This window comes from Protopterus annectens, chromosome 2.part0 (assembly GCF_019279795.1).
Source record: "Protopterus annectens isolate FY-2018-M chromosome 2.part0, PAN1.0, whole genome shotgun sequence".
In the NCBI taxonomy this organism is placed as follows: domain Eukaryota; kingdom Metazoa; phylum Chordata; order Ceratodontiformes; family Protopteridae; genus Protopterus; species Protopterus annectens.
In genome coordinates this window covers 1,385,741,013-1,385,758,683 of record NC_056728.1, presented here as the reverse complement: position 1 = coordinate 1,385,758,683, position 17,671 = coordinate 1,385,741,013, and positions in this window count along the sequence as shown.

Here is a 17,671-nt window from a genome sequence, read left to right as displayed (position 1 = left end):
GTTGGTTCATGCATATTTGCATGTACGTTGATGCACCTGCCCTGTTCATATATCCAAATCTGATGGCCTGTTGCCATCAATCAACCCTGCATGTTGTTGGATTGTGTATTGCTGTTCAAATTATGCATGTGTTATGCTTGCTGTTCAATGGCTGGAATATATGGGTGTTTGGTTAATGGGAATACTAATGCATGCTGTTACAACTAATTGTAAATGGTATTGTATGTTACTAACCCAAACTGTCATAACATAATGCAAAACATAGGACGACAGGGAAGGCGGGTTCCAGCGGACCCACCTCTCCCTCCTCAGCTGGCGAGTGCACCTGGCAGTAGTGCCCAGGCCGGACCCTCCTCCGGTGGCCCTGTGCCACCTGCGGGTGGAAGCGCTGCAGGGGATGGGGCTTGTCCCCCCTCTGCAAGCATGGCCAGAGGAGAACATCCACTCACACTCTATAGTGTTGGGACTGTGGTGCATAGGGAGATCCGGCATGCTGTGCTTGGGCCCCTACGCCAGCTTGAGGCACGGGTGGCACAACTCACAGGCATGCCTATTGCCCGGCCTACACAGCCCCCAGCACAGCCCCGTCCTGGGCAGTGAAGGCACAGTGGCAACTACCCATGGGTGGGGATCTCAGTTCCACTGTTGCCATCTGTGGGCTCATGGGCTCAAGATATCCAAACATCCGTCCCCATCAATTGTGTAACCCCCCCACATGTGTCATACATCGCCCCTGTATGCGGCTTGTTTGTCTTGTCTGTTAACCTACCCAACCTACCTCCCCAGCTGTACCGACTTCCTGTACCTGACATACCACTCTCACCTGAAAAAAAAAAAAAAAAAAAAGGGCACTCTGTACCCCCAAAAAAATTACGCCCCATACATAGCTGCCCATTTTGCACACATGTCTGCTGGACATGTAAACGGTCAATTACAATTGGCTGTACAGCAAGTATTATTGTTGTCCTTACACCTCTCTCAGGGGTGGAAGGTTTCAAATGTCACACCAAATTACAAACATATGCACAGCTGTTGCTGATGAAGAAATGGGCAGCTATGGGCCTTACCTACATCCCTCCTGCAAAACCCGAGCTTGTTTCCCTACTGTTCTACCCTCTTTGTGACCCCTTTTTCACCACTTTCCAGTCTCCCCATTTTCATTTCTTTCAAAGAATTTAGCATGGGTGTGCGCAAGAGTAAGCACTTTTAAGCAGTTGTAAGCGGGTATGCACGGAGCTGAACGCCAGTGCGCATGCGTGAGCTCCGCGCAGACCAGCGTTAACCTGCTTACAACTGCTTAAAAGTGCCTTAGTCACTCTGAATGACAAGGCCTGTAGTCTGCTCAAAAGCAAAATAAATTCCCACTGTCAGTCCCGAACCCAGGACCTTGGAAATAGTAGTCTGCTTGACTTACCACTAAGCCATGACTGCTATATAAGAACATTGTGCTAAAATAAATATATCATGCAATAGTAGGAATGAATGTAAAGGGAATATAGGATGTGTAGTACACAAAGCATGTCATTTATATTTACTGTCAAATGTAGTGGATTTCTATAATAGTAGTGTGTGAACAGAAACAGCCATGCTAGTTGGTAGCTAGTAGGTAATAATGTCACTGTAGCACCTTGCAAGCCACACACATACTCACAGCAGGGTAATCACTGCCCATACCCCACAACCTCTTACAGCAAGACATCTGGACTAAGTAATAAAAAATGTGGAGCAAAGGCCCAAAAACAGGGACACATTTCAAATATTGCTCCGACAAACTTAGACAGTTGAGAGAGTAACAGGTTTTGCATTATTTTGGATTTTTGGAAGGGTACGAAGTCTGAAACTGAAATGTTTGTCACTATAGTCTGACTTGAGCCCTGAGTGATTTGCCAGAAAAAGCTGTTTTATGGGATATGGACCAAAATATGAGGCAAAAATGTGGACATCTTGCAAATATCTGTACACTTGAGAGGTATGACACTGCCATATTTGAATAGTTAAGAGCCTAGACATAGCAACAGTGACTGAGTTACAGGGATGCCCCACAGACTCCCTGTGAAATGTACAAACAGTAGGCAGAAAGGTGTTACAACACATGCAATGGTAACTATGAAGTACTGAAAATATGCACCACTTGCACGGCAGAAATAGTGTAGTAATACATATGTTCATGCTAACCCACAGTCACAACTGCAGAATACCAGACAATTTAATGGGTGTACCCCATGATATGTACCATTCCATGAGGCAGATAAAAGATGCACCTGAGAGTCTCTGGGGCCTGCTCAGCAGCATACTCAAATACTTTAATAGATGTCAAGGCCCACACCATGGCCAGACCACACTGCATGCAGTAACACCCTATCAGATATAGCAAGCATTCCAAGGTGTGAATGTACATGGAAGATAGGAAAGCCACAGCAACACACTACAGTCAAGACACCTAGCAGGCATACAAGTAGTGAATCTAAAGGGCAAATATTGAAGTCATAGCAACAAAGTGCAAGAGCCACTGCTATATACCAGTTACACTACATGTCCCACAGGAAAGCACACACACCCACATTAACAGTAGTAGTAGTCTTAGGTGTCAGTGTACATACACACTTAGTACAGGAAACTGGAGAAATGAATGGAGAAATGTTAATCTACAACACAGCCGGAAATATGAGAGAGATACTAACCTTTACACTCACAGAACAGTGTCCACAGCATACCAGCATGGTCCCTGCCCTTAAAATCTGAAAGGGCTATGCCTATCTCACATACCTTTTTATAGCACTGTCCTGAAATCACAGTGAGAACTGCAATCAGTACACAACTGGCTGCATGCAATTAGCAAATGTTGGCTAACAATTGGTGCAGTGGCCATCACATGGACATATGCAGATACCTACAAAAGCATGCTGTATTCCCAGTCCACACATGCAATACTTTCATTGCACCCTCTGGAGGTAGGGAGAGCGAGAGAGAGAGAGAGAGAGAGAAAAATACACAAACAAAAACACTTATTAACAAAACCTACTAGAAAGCTGTCATCTGTCAACTGGAGCAGCAGCAGGACACCGATCCAAAAGGCAATGCAAGCATCTGTGACAAACACAGGTAATGTAAAGTAATACTTTAAAAGTCTACATACTGTGAGCCCTCCATATGTGTCATTGGTCTGTATCTATATGTATAGGAAGATGTGCATAGGGCAGGGGACATACAGCAACTATCAGTGAAGGCTGTACATACATATGTATGTGAGGGCATCTATGTGCACATATCAATGTAGGTTGAATGTAGGTTGCAGTGCAATGTACAATGTAGGTTTCACAGTTATGTATGTTTAGCAGTATGTTAGTGTGTGTATACAGTTTTGTAAACAAACATGTTGATATACCTATCTATCATATGGATACGTATGTATGTCAATATATGTATGTATGTATGTATATATATATATATATATATATATATATATATATATATATATATATATAATATGCATATATGTATACATAGATAGAGAGGGATGTAGGAATACATAGACAGATGTAGATAGATAGAATATGTACAAACATATATATGTAATACACACATACAGATATAGATATATGTAGATACATATACATAGACAGACAGATCTGACTATCTACAGATATGACTGTATATGACTATCTCACACTCCCCCTGTCCCACCCCCTCTGTCACTCTCACCCCCTCTCTGTCACACCCCCCCGTCTCCATATCTATAGCAATATATGTAAATCGATATATATATGTGTATATGTATACAGACATATATATATATATATATATATATATATATATATATATATATATATATATATATATATATATATATATGTATATAAATATATATATATATATATATATATATATATATATATATATATATATATATATATATATATATATATATATTCTGAGTGAGGCACATGTGTACAGATGTATTGCAACAGGTGCCTGGTGATAAATGCATGGAGTGAACACCAGTGTCGAAACTGGAGTATCATACCCCATTTCAAATCACCTAACACCAGTAACCACCAGATATGTGATTGGCTGCCCACCACTGCATGTGTCAGGGGTGAACAGGGTCATAAACGTGTACAATAGGCCCCCCAATGATAGTCACAGTGGCACACTATTCCTGGAATACCTGTACATGGTATGTGTCAGCAGACATGGTGTGTCAGCTATGGACATGTAGGTCAGTGTACCCCTCCACACCACACAATGTCTGCCATGGTATGTATCTCACATGACAGCTACAGATATGGAGAAGGACACAGTGACATGTACGACACTGTGACAATGCAGTCAAACACATTACCAATGCACAGTGACTGACAACACCACAGAGTGCACACATACTACCCACATAGAGGTTACCACTCCTGGATTTACATACTTAAGTCACACCCATGACAGATGTCCAACAACCATAGTAACACCTCACACCATCCACAACCTAAATGACCGCTGTGTGTCGTCCTTGACACCACAGTAGAGAGCACATGGTGGAGGTAAAGGTTCCTACCCACAGATAAGACATACCCTGCAATAAACCACACAGCATTAAGAAGCAAGACTCCCCATGAGTACATGTCACACATACCCCTGCTGAATGTTAGTCAGATAGGTAATATGCTATATGAGTCACCCTGTGTAACTGTTTGACAGGAGCAGGTACCATCACATCACATGTGTCACAAGGGTCAGGGTAGCAGAACAGTATGCTGCTGTAGTTCCAGGGGCAATAGCATATTGTATTGTATTGTATTGTGTTGTGTTGTATTGTATTGGTATGTAGAGGTGCCTCCTTTGTGGATTGGAACCACTGCTGCTGTACGCCAGTGTACAGGTACATATCCTGTAGTCAGGCTAGTGTTACATAGCACTTCTATATGCAGGTTTAGCTCCTCTTGGAGTTCATGTAGCATGCAACTGGGGATACCATCAGGTCCCATTGATGATGTGTTTTCTGCTTTTCTGAGGGTGGCTCTCACCTGGACATCTGTGATGACAGAGAGGTTACATTCAGCTGGGATAAGTATGTCTTTGTTTGAGGGAGAGGGAGGGGGGAAAATTGCACTGAACCTGTCTGCCACAATGTTGCCAATATCTGTGGGTTCAGTGAATTATTTGTTGTTGTGTACTAACTATGAGCATATTGGAGGGTTTCTGACCAGGTTTCTAACATAACTGAAGAAGGCCGTGTGGTTATCTGTAGTGTCCCCGGTGATTTCCCTCTCAAAGTTGCCCATGGATGTTTGTATGAGAGAACATAGCTCTTTACTAGTGCTGATCAGACATGCCTTCCCTTTATGGAATTATGCTCTGTCTTGCAGTAGCTTCCATCTTTTGTTATACAATCTGTTTATGGCTGGGGTCCACCAGACAGGATGCTTTCCCTTTGTGGAGAGTGTCTTGGTCTTATATGGGATTGCATGATCCATGCATTCTCAGAGATGTCCATAGAAATCATTTGTGAAGGAGTCAGCATTGTGGGTTGTGGCTTCCACTGGCCCAGTGGGCTTAAAGGATACCATCTCAGTCTTAAGAAGTGTAAAGTTTGTGTTTGAAATTTTATTCACTGTAGTCGTTTGTGCTGGTGGTGGAGGTGGGATATGTATATCCAGGGCGATTAGTTTGTGGTCAGATCACAGTAGTTGATGATGTTCCCCATACAGTACCTCGATACAAACCCCCAGAGTGAGGAGGTGCTTTGGACCTGAATCAGTGTGCTGACTGCTGGGGTTTGGTAGTATATCATATGGAGTGTGTCTGGTACTGTTGCACAGTTGTTGGCTGAGCACTGATACCTGGCCATTTACATGTGTATCCACCAATAGACAGACAGATGCTATATATGGGAGATATGTTGTATCACAACAGTCGAGTAGCATGTGTAGTATGTGTGCCAAATTCTGCTGACATATTTTTCTGATATCATTTTATTTTCTTTTTCAGGACCATGGCTCACCAGCGCAATCCGGCATATTCTGCAGCCGAGGATGAGGAAATACACCAGAGCCTGGTGCGGGATTTTGCAATACTCTTTTCCCACACCAGCCAGAATCAGCAAGAGAGGGCTGCACTGTGGCAAGACCTGGTCCATCGGGTAAATGACATAGGCACGCATAATAGGACATATGAGCAGGTATGACATCACTGCAGTGATTTAATCAGAAATGTCCGTCAGCGTGCTTCGGATATCCACAGGCAACAGGTTGCCACAGGTGGTGGGGTGGCTACACATCCCTCACTCACCAGACTGGAGGGACTACTCCTAAGTGTTGTGGCTACAGCCCACCAACAACAACAACAGCAGCAGACCTGCATTATGATGGAGGCTGGAGCCACACACCACCATGACTACAAGCGTGCAGGTAATATGCCATATGTATAGTTGACTGTTGTGTACACTGGTAGTTAATTCATGTGTGAGGTGTGTCCTTGGTTTGTAGCTGTCATCATAGTATTTAATGTGCAAGTGTGATATTCTCAATATCAGCAGCTGACCTGTGAAAGGCAACTGTTGTACTACTGACCTGTATCATACTCAGTAACAATGGCACAGTTGTGCCCACTGACATTAATTTCCTCACTTCTGCAGGTCCCTCCGGTGTAACAGCAATGCAGCCTATCCATGCTGGTGAGTGTGTATTAACAATACCTGTAATAGTCTTGATAGTAATAGTAATATTAGGCTCAATCAGTAGTGCTCTGTGTATGCATGCAGGTGTGTCTGTGTCTGTGTGTTGATATCTCGCATACTGAGTAGTGTGCAAGTGTGCAAGTGCGCAACTGTGTGCGTGTGTGCATGTGCACATGTGCGCATGTGTGCATGTGTGCATGTGTGCACGTGTGCATGTGTGCACGTGTGCATGTGTGCATGTGTGCACGCGTGCACATGTGCACGTGTGCACGTGTGCATGTGTGCATCACTGGTAACATTGTGTAGACATTGTAAACTGTGTTTCCTGTTTCCCTCCCACAGGTTCTGGTGCTGCTCTGGAGTCATGCAGCAGGGAACCTGAATCAGGTGCCACGGGTAGTGATAATGATGATATATGTGTAATGGCACAGGAAGTTGTGCCAGGGTCCGTCTTTGGTCAGCCAATTGACAGTACACAGCTGTCACCCCCATCAATGTGCACAGTCATCAAGCCAATACATCCTTTGTCACCAATGTCCCTAGGTGATGGACAGGACACAGTGGGCATTGACCAGGGTAATGTGGTATCTGTGGCACATGCTTCCCCACACAGCAGCCATGGGCATGGCCCTGAGATGGTACCACACAGACAGATGTCCAGGGGTTCTCGTGGGAGATTCCGTGGGTGTACTGCCCTGTCAGACGTGCCCACAGAGGTCTTACAACCTCAGCTATGTTTCGGGATGTCATGCAGGCACAGTCACGTATGGAACGGTACACCAGACAGGGTCTGAGGGAGCTGACAGCATGTCGCACAGCCATGAGTGACAGTATGCGTGACATTGCGGCTGCCGTCCATAATTTCACCGATGTCATAGACAGACGTTGTGTGGACATATTAGATCAGTTCCACAACTACATGCCCATGAGCCAGGGCAATGGTGGATGGTTGAGGCATTGACGTGGGCGTATGCCAGCAACAGCAGCAGCTGGCATACGACAACAGGGCCGCGGCCGCCCCCATAGTGCCAGCAGCAGCCCCAGCAATGCTGGGTCTGTGCTGTCATCAGACCACCCCAGGAGACCACGTGCACGTGGCTCTGGACAGGCCCAACAGAGATCTGTGTCCAGTCAACGAACACCTGCTTCTGATGACAGTACCCAGTCTGGATTAGTACCAGATAAGGTCCGTAGCACCCCTGCAAGGCACAGGTACCGTGTCCGTGGCCAGAGACACTGATCTGTATGACCTGGCAGGTACAGTCTGTGGCTGTCCACAAACACCGGTATATGGCAGCCATGAGGTGGAACTGTGTGCATCCATACACACATGCAAATTGACAACACCTAGGGCTACCGTGATACGCACACACTGCATCAGCATTGCCCCACCTTGTACTGCTGTCCCTCACCAACACACATACACATACATGTCAATTGGTGGTATCAGTGGCAGACTCAGGCATACCAAGTTCACACCCTGTGCATATGATGAAACTGTGCCACCTCCTGCAATCTGTAACATCAGTGCAGGTACAGGTTAACATGTTGCTGATGCATAGGGTGACTACATAGACATGTAGTAATAGTATCATGTTGTTAACAGTACAGTGTGCTGATATAATTGTGGGTATATCCCAGCATGCCTGATGCAGTAAGGGTATGATTGTCTTGTACTGTTTTCTACACCCATGGTAAGTACCATAGTGTATCATCTGCACATGTTTGCATACTGGTGGTAAGGATGTAAACAGAAGGCCACATACATAGGTAGCACAGGGGATAAGGTAATGAAAGTATTGATATGCACTGATGGACATGTAAACTGAAAGTGGCATGTTGCCCACACTGGACTCTGCAATGCGGATGTTTGAGGATGTTGATATGTGTGCAGTACTACACGACTGGTACAGGACACACAGGAGTACCGTAGCACTGCAAGCTCACACCTCATACCATGTTAGACAGCCCCAACATACAAAACTAACTTTCACAGGAGGGAGAGTCCCCATAAATGTCAGGGATACTGTGGTGGCAGGACAGGTAGCATACATCCTACTAAGTATGGAACCACTGAGTGAAGGCTCAGTGTCTGTTATTTGACATGTGTATTAGTGCAGGTAGGAGCACCTGGCTTTCTGTCCGGTTATTGTTTATCCTGACGGTACATGGTCTGTACATTTGTGTGCACTGAGACTGGACCCTGGCCATCTGACCTGTATATTTCCATGTACATGTGTATAGTGCCTGCATATTTGCACTGTTACCTACTGGAAGTGGTACAGCTTGTTTGTTGTACAAAGGACTACATGCAACCCTGCTTACTGTAGCTTTGTTTGCATGCATGTTTGCTTTCAGTTACCCTGGAACACTGATTCCACCTGCAATGCAGATTTACGGAGCTTCTGTGGATTCCTAGTGACATCTGCATAGCTTACTATATGTATGTCCATGTCTCACTTGACAGAACGTCACTGTTTGTCCTGTTCACATGTACGTTGCCTGTGACACATTGCATATGACTTACCTAGCATTTGACCACGTGAGCAGTCATATATGCCAGCGCTAACTAATCACAGGCACTACACCCTCACATACTCACTTTCTGTACCTTGTTCCCCATTGGCCCTATGTGCTGTTAATCACCATGGCAATCACAATACTATGGTAGCATGTGCAAAGGTCACTTGTCAGTCACCTCTATGGTACAGTTGTGGAATATGTGAGTCATGTGGCAATGCACAGCTGCCACATGTACACAGTCAACCCTCTCCCCTACCCATGAATGTACAACACATGTGTGAGATGCAACCACATAGCCAAACTGGGGACTAAGCACTCTGAACCCAGTACTGGCATAACCTGTCAGGTGGCATGAAATACTACAGTGACTACAATACCAGTCTGATGTAGACCTACACTGACAGCAATCCAAACACATGAACACACTGGGGCATTCTTGGAGCCTCAGAATAGCATCCTGCCTGAGCAGCAGACACCTCTGCAGCTGGCACACAGGCATACGTTAAGCCGGAACACAGCATGTGCAACACATAGCACACAAATCCTGTGTGCCAAACAGTCACAGCCTGTACGGCTAGACAACACACCTGCTACAGTTGTGTTAGGTACCTTTATTGTCCGGTACAGTGAGGTCCCGCTCACCAGGCTGGACAAGGTGAAGGTCACAGTGATATGCCTGTGGGGCACCATGGTCCACCACATATCACAAGCATACTGGTCAGTCAGAGGCATGGACACATATGACTCAGTCATTGTCCGTGCCACTGTGGCTGACCTGTGATGTACCTCCCTGGACTACATGATAGGGAACATAGAAGGGCTCTCTCAGCATGTGGCACAGGCTGGTATGACCCTGACCTTGGTTGGCATCATACCCTCACCATGAATGCTGAAGTATTACTGAATGCTGATGAATTACTGTAGCTACAACACCCTAGCTGAAAGGTCCCTAGCATGTAGTCACTGCATTGCTATGGAACAACTTGTTACCACTCCCACAACAGGTGAAAACATGCAGCACCTGTTCATCAACAACATGTAGACTATATGCCCCAGACCAGATGTGTATCCCTTGCTGCTAGGATGATACCATATACAACTCACACTGTATATACACATACCACATGCAGCACCCGCACAGAAAACCACAGTCATAATGTTATCCAGTGCAAATACCATGTATTCACATGTGGCAGGCGTCAGACATGGGAACTATTGAATGTCACAGGTATATATGTGTATTTGGCACACACATACATCATATGTGTGCATTGCCATTACTGGTTTAATTGATGTCATGCATTATTGTTAACAACAACCCACACACATGGGCATTCTGTGTGACAAAAACACACGTGGCATTTGTGGAATTCAAAGACATAACTAACTGTGCTATGACAGTAGTGAGAGACGCAGTAGCAGAGCATGCTATTTGCATTACTGGGAGATTTGCCCTCTTCTGCTGTACTTGTAGGGTGCTGACATCATCTCTGTTTAGAGATTGGAATATGCAGCAGCTGATGTGTTGTACTGGTTGCCAAAAGGGTCAGTTCGCTCACACATGCAATTGCACACACCCTACTTCCACCCCCCCCACACAAACACTTGCTGGATTCAAACCCCTACCTAGCTATGTTATGACACTAGTACGAGACGCAGTAGCCGAGTGCGCTATTTGTATTACTGGGAGGTTTCTCTTCTCCGGCTGTACTTATAGGGTGCTGACATCATCAGTGTTTAGAAAGAGGAATGTGCATCATGTAGTGTGTTCTCCTAGTTACCAAAAGGGACATTTCTTTCATACAGTATTGCACACACACTAACCCCCCTCCACACACACTGAGCATTTGCAGGATTCAAACCCCTACCCAACTATGTTATGACACTCGAGACAGAAGCATTAGCAGAGCGCGCTATTCGCATTACTGGGAGGTTTTCCTTCTCTGGCTGTACTTATAGGGTGCTGACATCATCAGTGTTTAGAAAGAGGAATGTTTATCCTGTAGTGTGTTCTCCTAGTTGCCAAAAGGGACATTTCTCTCACACAGAATTGCACACACACTGAGCATTTGCAGGATTCAAACCCCTACTTAACTACATTATGACACTTGAGACGAACACATTAGTGGAGCACGCTATTTGCATTACTCGGAGGTTTCCCTTCTCTGGCTGTACTTATAGGGTGCTGACATCATCAGTGTTTAGAAAGAGGAATGTGCATCCTGTAGTGTGTTCTCCTAGTTGCCAAAAGGGACATTTCTCTCACACAGATTTGCACACACACTAATCCCCCTCACCAAAACACACACACTGAGCATTTATACCACTACCTAACTATGTTATGACACTCAAGACGGACGCATTAGCAGAGCTCGCTATTCGCATTACTGGGAGGTTTTCCTTCTCCTGCTGTACTTATAGGGTGCTGACATCATCAGTGTTTAGAAAGGGGAATGTGCATCCTGTAGTGTGTTTTCCTAGTTGCCAAAAGGGACATTTCTCTCACACCAACCCCACTGAGCGTATGCAGGATTCAAACCCCTACCTAACTATATTATGACACTTGAGGGAGATGCATTAGCAGAGTGCACTATCCGAATTACTGGGCATCTGTTTTGCACCTGCAGTATTTATAGGGTGCTGACATCATTATTTATACAGAGGTATGTATATCTATTACTACCTGTCAGGTGGGGGATAGCATATATATGCATTTGCAGCCACCTACTTCAGGGTCAGATATGCACATCAGCACTGGCAGGTTATGTTTTATACCATGCTTCGTGACCACAGGACCTGTAACACACAACACAACCAGTTCAGACCACCCCTCCCACATCCAGGACACACACTTTGCTTCCCTAGGAACAGTGCCAAGATATGAAGGTGTTCACATACACCATTCCAGTTGTTAATGTCAGGTACAGGTATATTGTATGTGGGAACTACTCAGGCCTCTACAACATTACCCTACAGCCACTACAATTTGTGAGTCCATGTGCTATGGCAGGACCACTCACCACAGCCACAAGGGGGAATACATATTGCACCTGACCATCTGCAACATGGGTACTCACTGTTCCACACCAGAGGTAGACCACCACTGTTAATATCTGACCATACCCACCTTTCCCTGGACATCCATATCCCATCCCCACCCCCAGGCAAGGTTGTCACTGCAAACAAAGTGTATTTATCAAAAGCAGACTTTGCACTTGTGAAGACTGGGGTGGAAGACTTCAAAGGACCCATGCTGGGGGAGTATACAGGCCACTCTGCATAATCCTTGACAATTGCATTCTATGAGCATGTGGAAGGTTTGCATTGATCATGCTATCCCAAATATACCCATGACTCCTCCACAACAGGACACCTGTCAGGTGTACACCAGCCATATATGAGCTGTCCAACAGACGGAGTGAGCTAATACATTGCAGAGCAGTAGCCCACAGAGGGAGAACATCTCTGAACAGTACTGGCACGACACTTCAATCCCTCATAATCATCACAACAAAGTGTTGACAGTGAAATTGTCCAGCCACTGCAGATAAGGCTCCCCTCAGTCTGTTATTGATGCCCACTTACTGTTAGAGGTCCTCACCAACCCTCTTCCAGCAAACACCAGTCACATGGATGTGGCATAGCAAATTCAACCCCTGGGATCTCCACTGTGTCCCTGCTTGATGGAGGCACAGCACACTAGCCTCAAACGGTGCCTTATGTGACCTACTTTACAGTGGCACAGTAGCCTACTGTACTGGGGAGGCAGACGCCAAGCACACTCTGGCTAAGCTTTCATTCCCTAGGGCAAACAGCCTAGTATTGACCTCTACACCCATATGTTTAATTGTCAGATGCACAATATTTGTTGCTGATAGACTGTTTGCAGGTCTTTATTGCCATAGCATTCCCTGTTTCTATGAACAACTTGTGTATCTGTGGAAGATGTTTGAATATGAGAGGGATCCACTATATCACTTATGTCTCTGTAGTCATTTAACTGTGTGCACTGGGCAGATTGCTGTAATGTGGTTGGTTCCTGGAATAACACGTACAAATACCAGATATGTGTGGCCAACTGCTAAACTGAGATATGGCCTGTGTGAGCATGCCCAGTTCAGGCTTTCCATGGCATGTTGTCTGACATATGTCTCATTTATCAAAGTGTGCGAGCATGCCCAGTGTGAGCTTTCCATATGTTGAACTGTGCAGTCCACCACATTTGTGGATGAGTGTGAACTTCAACAATATCTCACATTTATGGTTGTGTGTTGGGTGTCATGTTGTGTACTTACTGGCCAACTGCTTTGTGTCTGAACACAACAGGGATTATAGTGTGCCTGCAGGCTTTGCATGGGATACTTTGCATACAGTTGTCAACATCCTTTCATACTGACCAAACACTGTAGTACCGTATAGTGTACTGGTTCAGTACTTTCACTGTGGTGGACAGTATCCTGGGCTTTAGTCCTATCACTGCTTTAAATTTTCATAGTGAGCACAACAGACTGGTTAGGGGCCAGTTGTGCACATATGACCATGTTGCATTATGTTCAGATATGGACTACTTAAACCAGGCTTGTCCAACATTGGTAGTGTATTCCACAACATAGGTGGACATTGGCAAACACTAGCGATGTGCCCTAGGCCATTTCTAATGCTAGTCAGAGAGTGTATTTGTCCTTCAACACACATTGTAACTGGAGTTTGCCATGACATATGTCATGGTTAGTATACTGTGCCTCCGTCTACCCGTGACATAACAGTGATACCCAGGGTAAACCTACCATCTCCCATCCACTCATCAAGATTCCTCTTGAGGAGAGTCGATGAGAGACTCTCTGGCTAACCTGTACTGGGAGTTTACTCAAGAGTGGGGGTGGCTTCTGTGTTATGGATAAATCAGTATAGCATGTCCTATGTATGTCAGTGCTGGGGTTCAGGTCTCTCATGTGCATAGCTCACTGCCATTCAGATTGTACAAGGTGCAGCATGTTCATTGATTCCAGCTTGGACATGGCTTTATACATCAGGCACAGCTTGCCTCTGTGTGGGCAGTACGGCACTGTGTGGAGCTGCAGTTTGTTTAATCAGGCAACACATGGCATCTGTTCAAGCTCTTTGATACTCCTGGTGAGGTACTTTTGGGGTCTTTCCAGTTGATGGAGGTGTCTGCTGAGGTACATCCCACAGGGGCCATTGTAGTCCATTGTGAGGCTGATGAAGGATGACTGCAGAGCCACAATGACCTCCCCTGATCTAGATATGACTACCTTCATGATTAGGTGGGTATATGGTATGTTTCTGTAACCACTATAGCCACATGCTTGTCCAATGCAAGATATCTATCAATTTGTGTCCCCAGGTCTCTTATTACATCTTAAGTACTTAATGGGTTAACACCTATGTGGCAATTGGTGGGCACTTACTGTATATCCACAGGGGTTGACTATACACTTTTCTGCAATTAGCTTACTGACATGGCTATGACACCAGTTGTCTGTTTCTATGTGGCCCTTTTGTGGGATGCTTGTGTCAGCTGGAGGGTCAGATATGGTGGCCAGTTTGTAGTCCTCTGCAAACTTGTTCAGACACAGTCCTTCCATGTTGGCTTGTACCTATGGGACATATATACCAAACAAGGGAGGTCCCAGGACCGAGCCTTGTGGGATGCCAGTTGTATCTGGTTTGTAGTCTGACATGGCTGCAGCATTTTTGACCATGTCAGTTCTGTCCTTGGTCTGGTTTGCAACCCCTCTACTGACATAGGGGTTTATATTTAAGCTGGTGAGCTTATCTATAATGAACACGTGGGGTATTGTATGGAAGCCTTTTGCGAGGTCCAGCTAGGCTGTGTGGACCACATTCCCCTCATCAATGGCCTTAATGACTGTTTCAAATGAGTCAAACATGTTTAAGGGGCAGGATCTGCACTTAAGAAAGCCACACTGGGTAGGGTCCAGTGTCAGTAGGCCCCCAATATCTTTATGTCTGAGGTACATGCTGATCCTTTCCATAGCTTTGCAGACCAAGCTTGTTAGGATTCTGGGGTGGTAGTTTGCAGTATCCATTCAGGCAACACCTTTGTGGAGAAGGACCACTGTTGTTGTACACTGCTCTTTGGGTACATATCCTGTGGTAAGGCTGACATTGAGCAGTAGTGTTATTTGGCGTTCCATTCTTCTTGGAGTCCATGTTGGACTCAGCCCAGGACACCATCTCGTACCATTGATGCTGTGTGTTTTGCTTTGTAGATGCTGGCTGTTACCTCAGCATCTGCAATGTCAGGGGGCCAGCACTCTGCTGGGATAGATATTTGGCATTTTGGGGGTTTGCACTGCACCTGTCAGGTTGGATGTTGGCAATATGTGTGTGTGTTTGGTATATTGTTTGTAATATTTGAGTGATTCAGAGCATATCTGTGAATTCCCAACAAGGTTCCTACCATCAGTTAAGAAAGCCTTGTGATTATCCTTAGTGTCCTGTACAATTTGTATCTTCATAGGTTCATAGGTTCATACTAGGCTATCCACCCTAGGGCATTTATAAGCCTAGCCAGAGTGTGTGTGGCTTTCGCCACCCCTTGCTATGTGAATATTATGGCCATTTAGGATTTACTTTACTGTGCCTCTGTCTGGATGTGACACAGTGAAGACTTCCAGTGTAAATCTACGATCACCCATCCACTTGGCAAGATTCCTGTTGAAGAGAGTCAGTGAGGGGCTCTGCCTAACATGGAGTGGGATTCTGTTCCAGGGTGTAGGGAGCCTCTGGGTTATGTATCTGTCCCTCCAGCACATCCTATTTCATTATGTGTTGAGGTTGACATCTCTCGCTCTCACAGCTCCGATGGATTTGGGTTTTCTGGGGTGGAGCATGTCCATTAATCCTGTGTTGGACATGGCCTTGTACAACAGGCATACAATGCCTCTGCGTAGGCAGTATGTGACTGCATACAGCTGGGGTGTCTACAGCCAGGCAGCATATGACATATATTTGAGACCCTTTATCCTCTTGGTGAGGTACCTTTGAGGTCTTTCTAACTGCTGCAGGTGTCGGGTAAGGTACATCCCAAATGAGGCATTGTACTAACTTATGGGCCTGATAAGAGAACAGTATAGGGGCACAATGACCTCTGCTGACGTAGATGTGAATCCTTTCATTATAAGGTGGCCAATATAGACGGTCTTCCTAGCCACATTGGCAATGTGAGTGTCACATGACAGGTTACTGTCCACTTGTGTCCCTAGGTCCCTGATTACTCCTTCCATACATAATGGATTACCACCTATGTGGTAATTTGTGAGTACCTTGTCTGGTATTTGGTGAGACATTCATACTGTCCAGTGTCTTCAGGAAGGCTGAGTGGGGTTCCTGTGTGTGAGAGTGTGGTCTGTAGCATGCTACAGACTGTACAGCAGTTTTGCCTACGGTTAGTTGCACATGGGTGGTCTCCGATGCTTTGTGCATTGTCACTTACTGGACGTGTGGGTATCTTTGCTGAATACAGATACTCCCCCTACTATTATGGCTTGGTCCAGATTTTGGGGCCATAACGCATGATATGAGGTATAACCTGCTAGTGCTGGTGTGCTCTCAGGAGCCTTGCTGCAGGTTTCTGTCACTGCACAGACATCGATGTTCTCCATACTGGGGAGGGCCTCGGGAGCATGCATGTTGAGGTTTAGACATCTGGCATTGGGCAGCATTACCCTTATGTTTCTTTCCACTTATGTTTTCTAGGGAGGTGGGTTAGTCTTTTCAGCCTTGCCTACAAAAGGCTCTATGGAGGTGGCATGAGCCTTAGCCAATATCCAGACACCCAGGGGTAACAGGTGCAAGCCATCCCTGGCAAAGTAGCATTGCTTGTCAAGCATGACATCCCAAGCAGACAGACATTAGATCCCCTTGGAATGACACCAGTAATTGTGCCACTTGCTAAAGCTGATCATTCTGTGTTTGTACTGTGGCATCATTCTTGGTGAGGGTAGGATGCTGCACAAGGTCAGTGTCATACTGGCCTGGACTACATAATCGGAGAGCTCATCTATGTCTCTTTTCATGTAGTCTGGGGAGGTACATCTCAGGTCATTCACACCAGCATGGACAATGACTGCATCATATTTGTACTTGCTTTGGGGTGACCTGCGTACTTGTGTTATGTGGCATATTGTAGCAGCCTACAGGCAGCTTACTGTACCCTTTCCCTTGTTCAGTCTGGTGAGCGGGACAGCAGTGTGTCTGACTATAGAGTCACCTATTACAACTGTATCAGGCATGTTGTTTCTCCTTCTGGCCTGTGACTGTTTGGCACACCAGTTTTGTGTACTATGTGTTGCACGTGCTCTGTTTGGAGGTAGTGGTTGCTTGGGTGTCTGCTTTGGAGGCCTCTGTTGATCTGGTGTGTTTGTAATTATAGCCTCCGGGAATGTTTTTCTGTGTTTATGTCTTTGGTTTGCAGTTGTGATAGGTCTATGT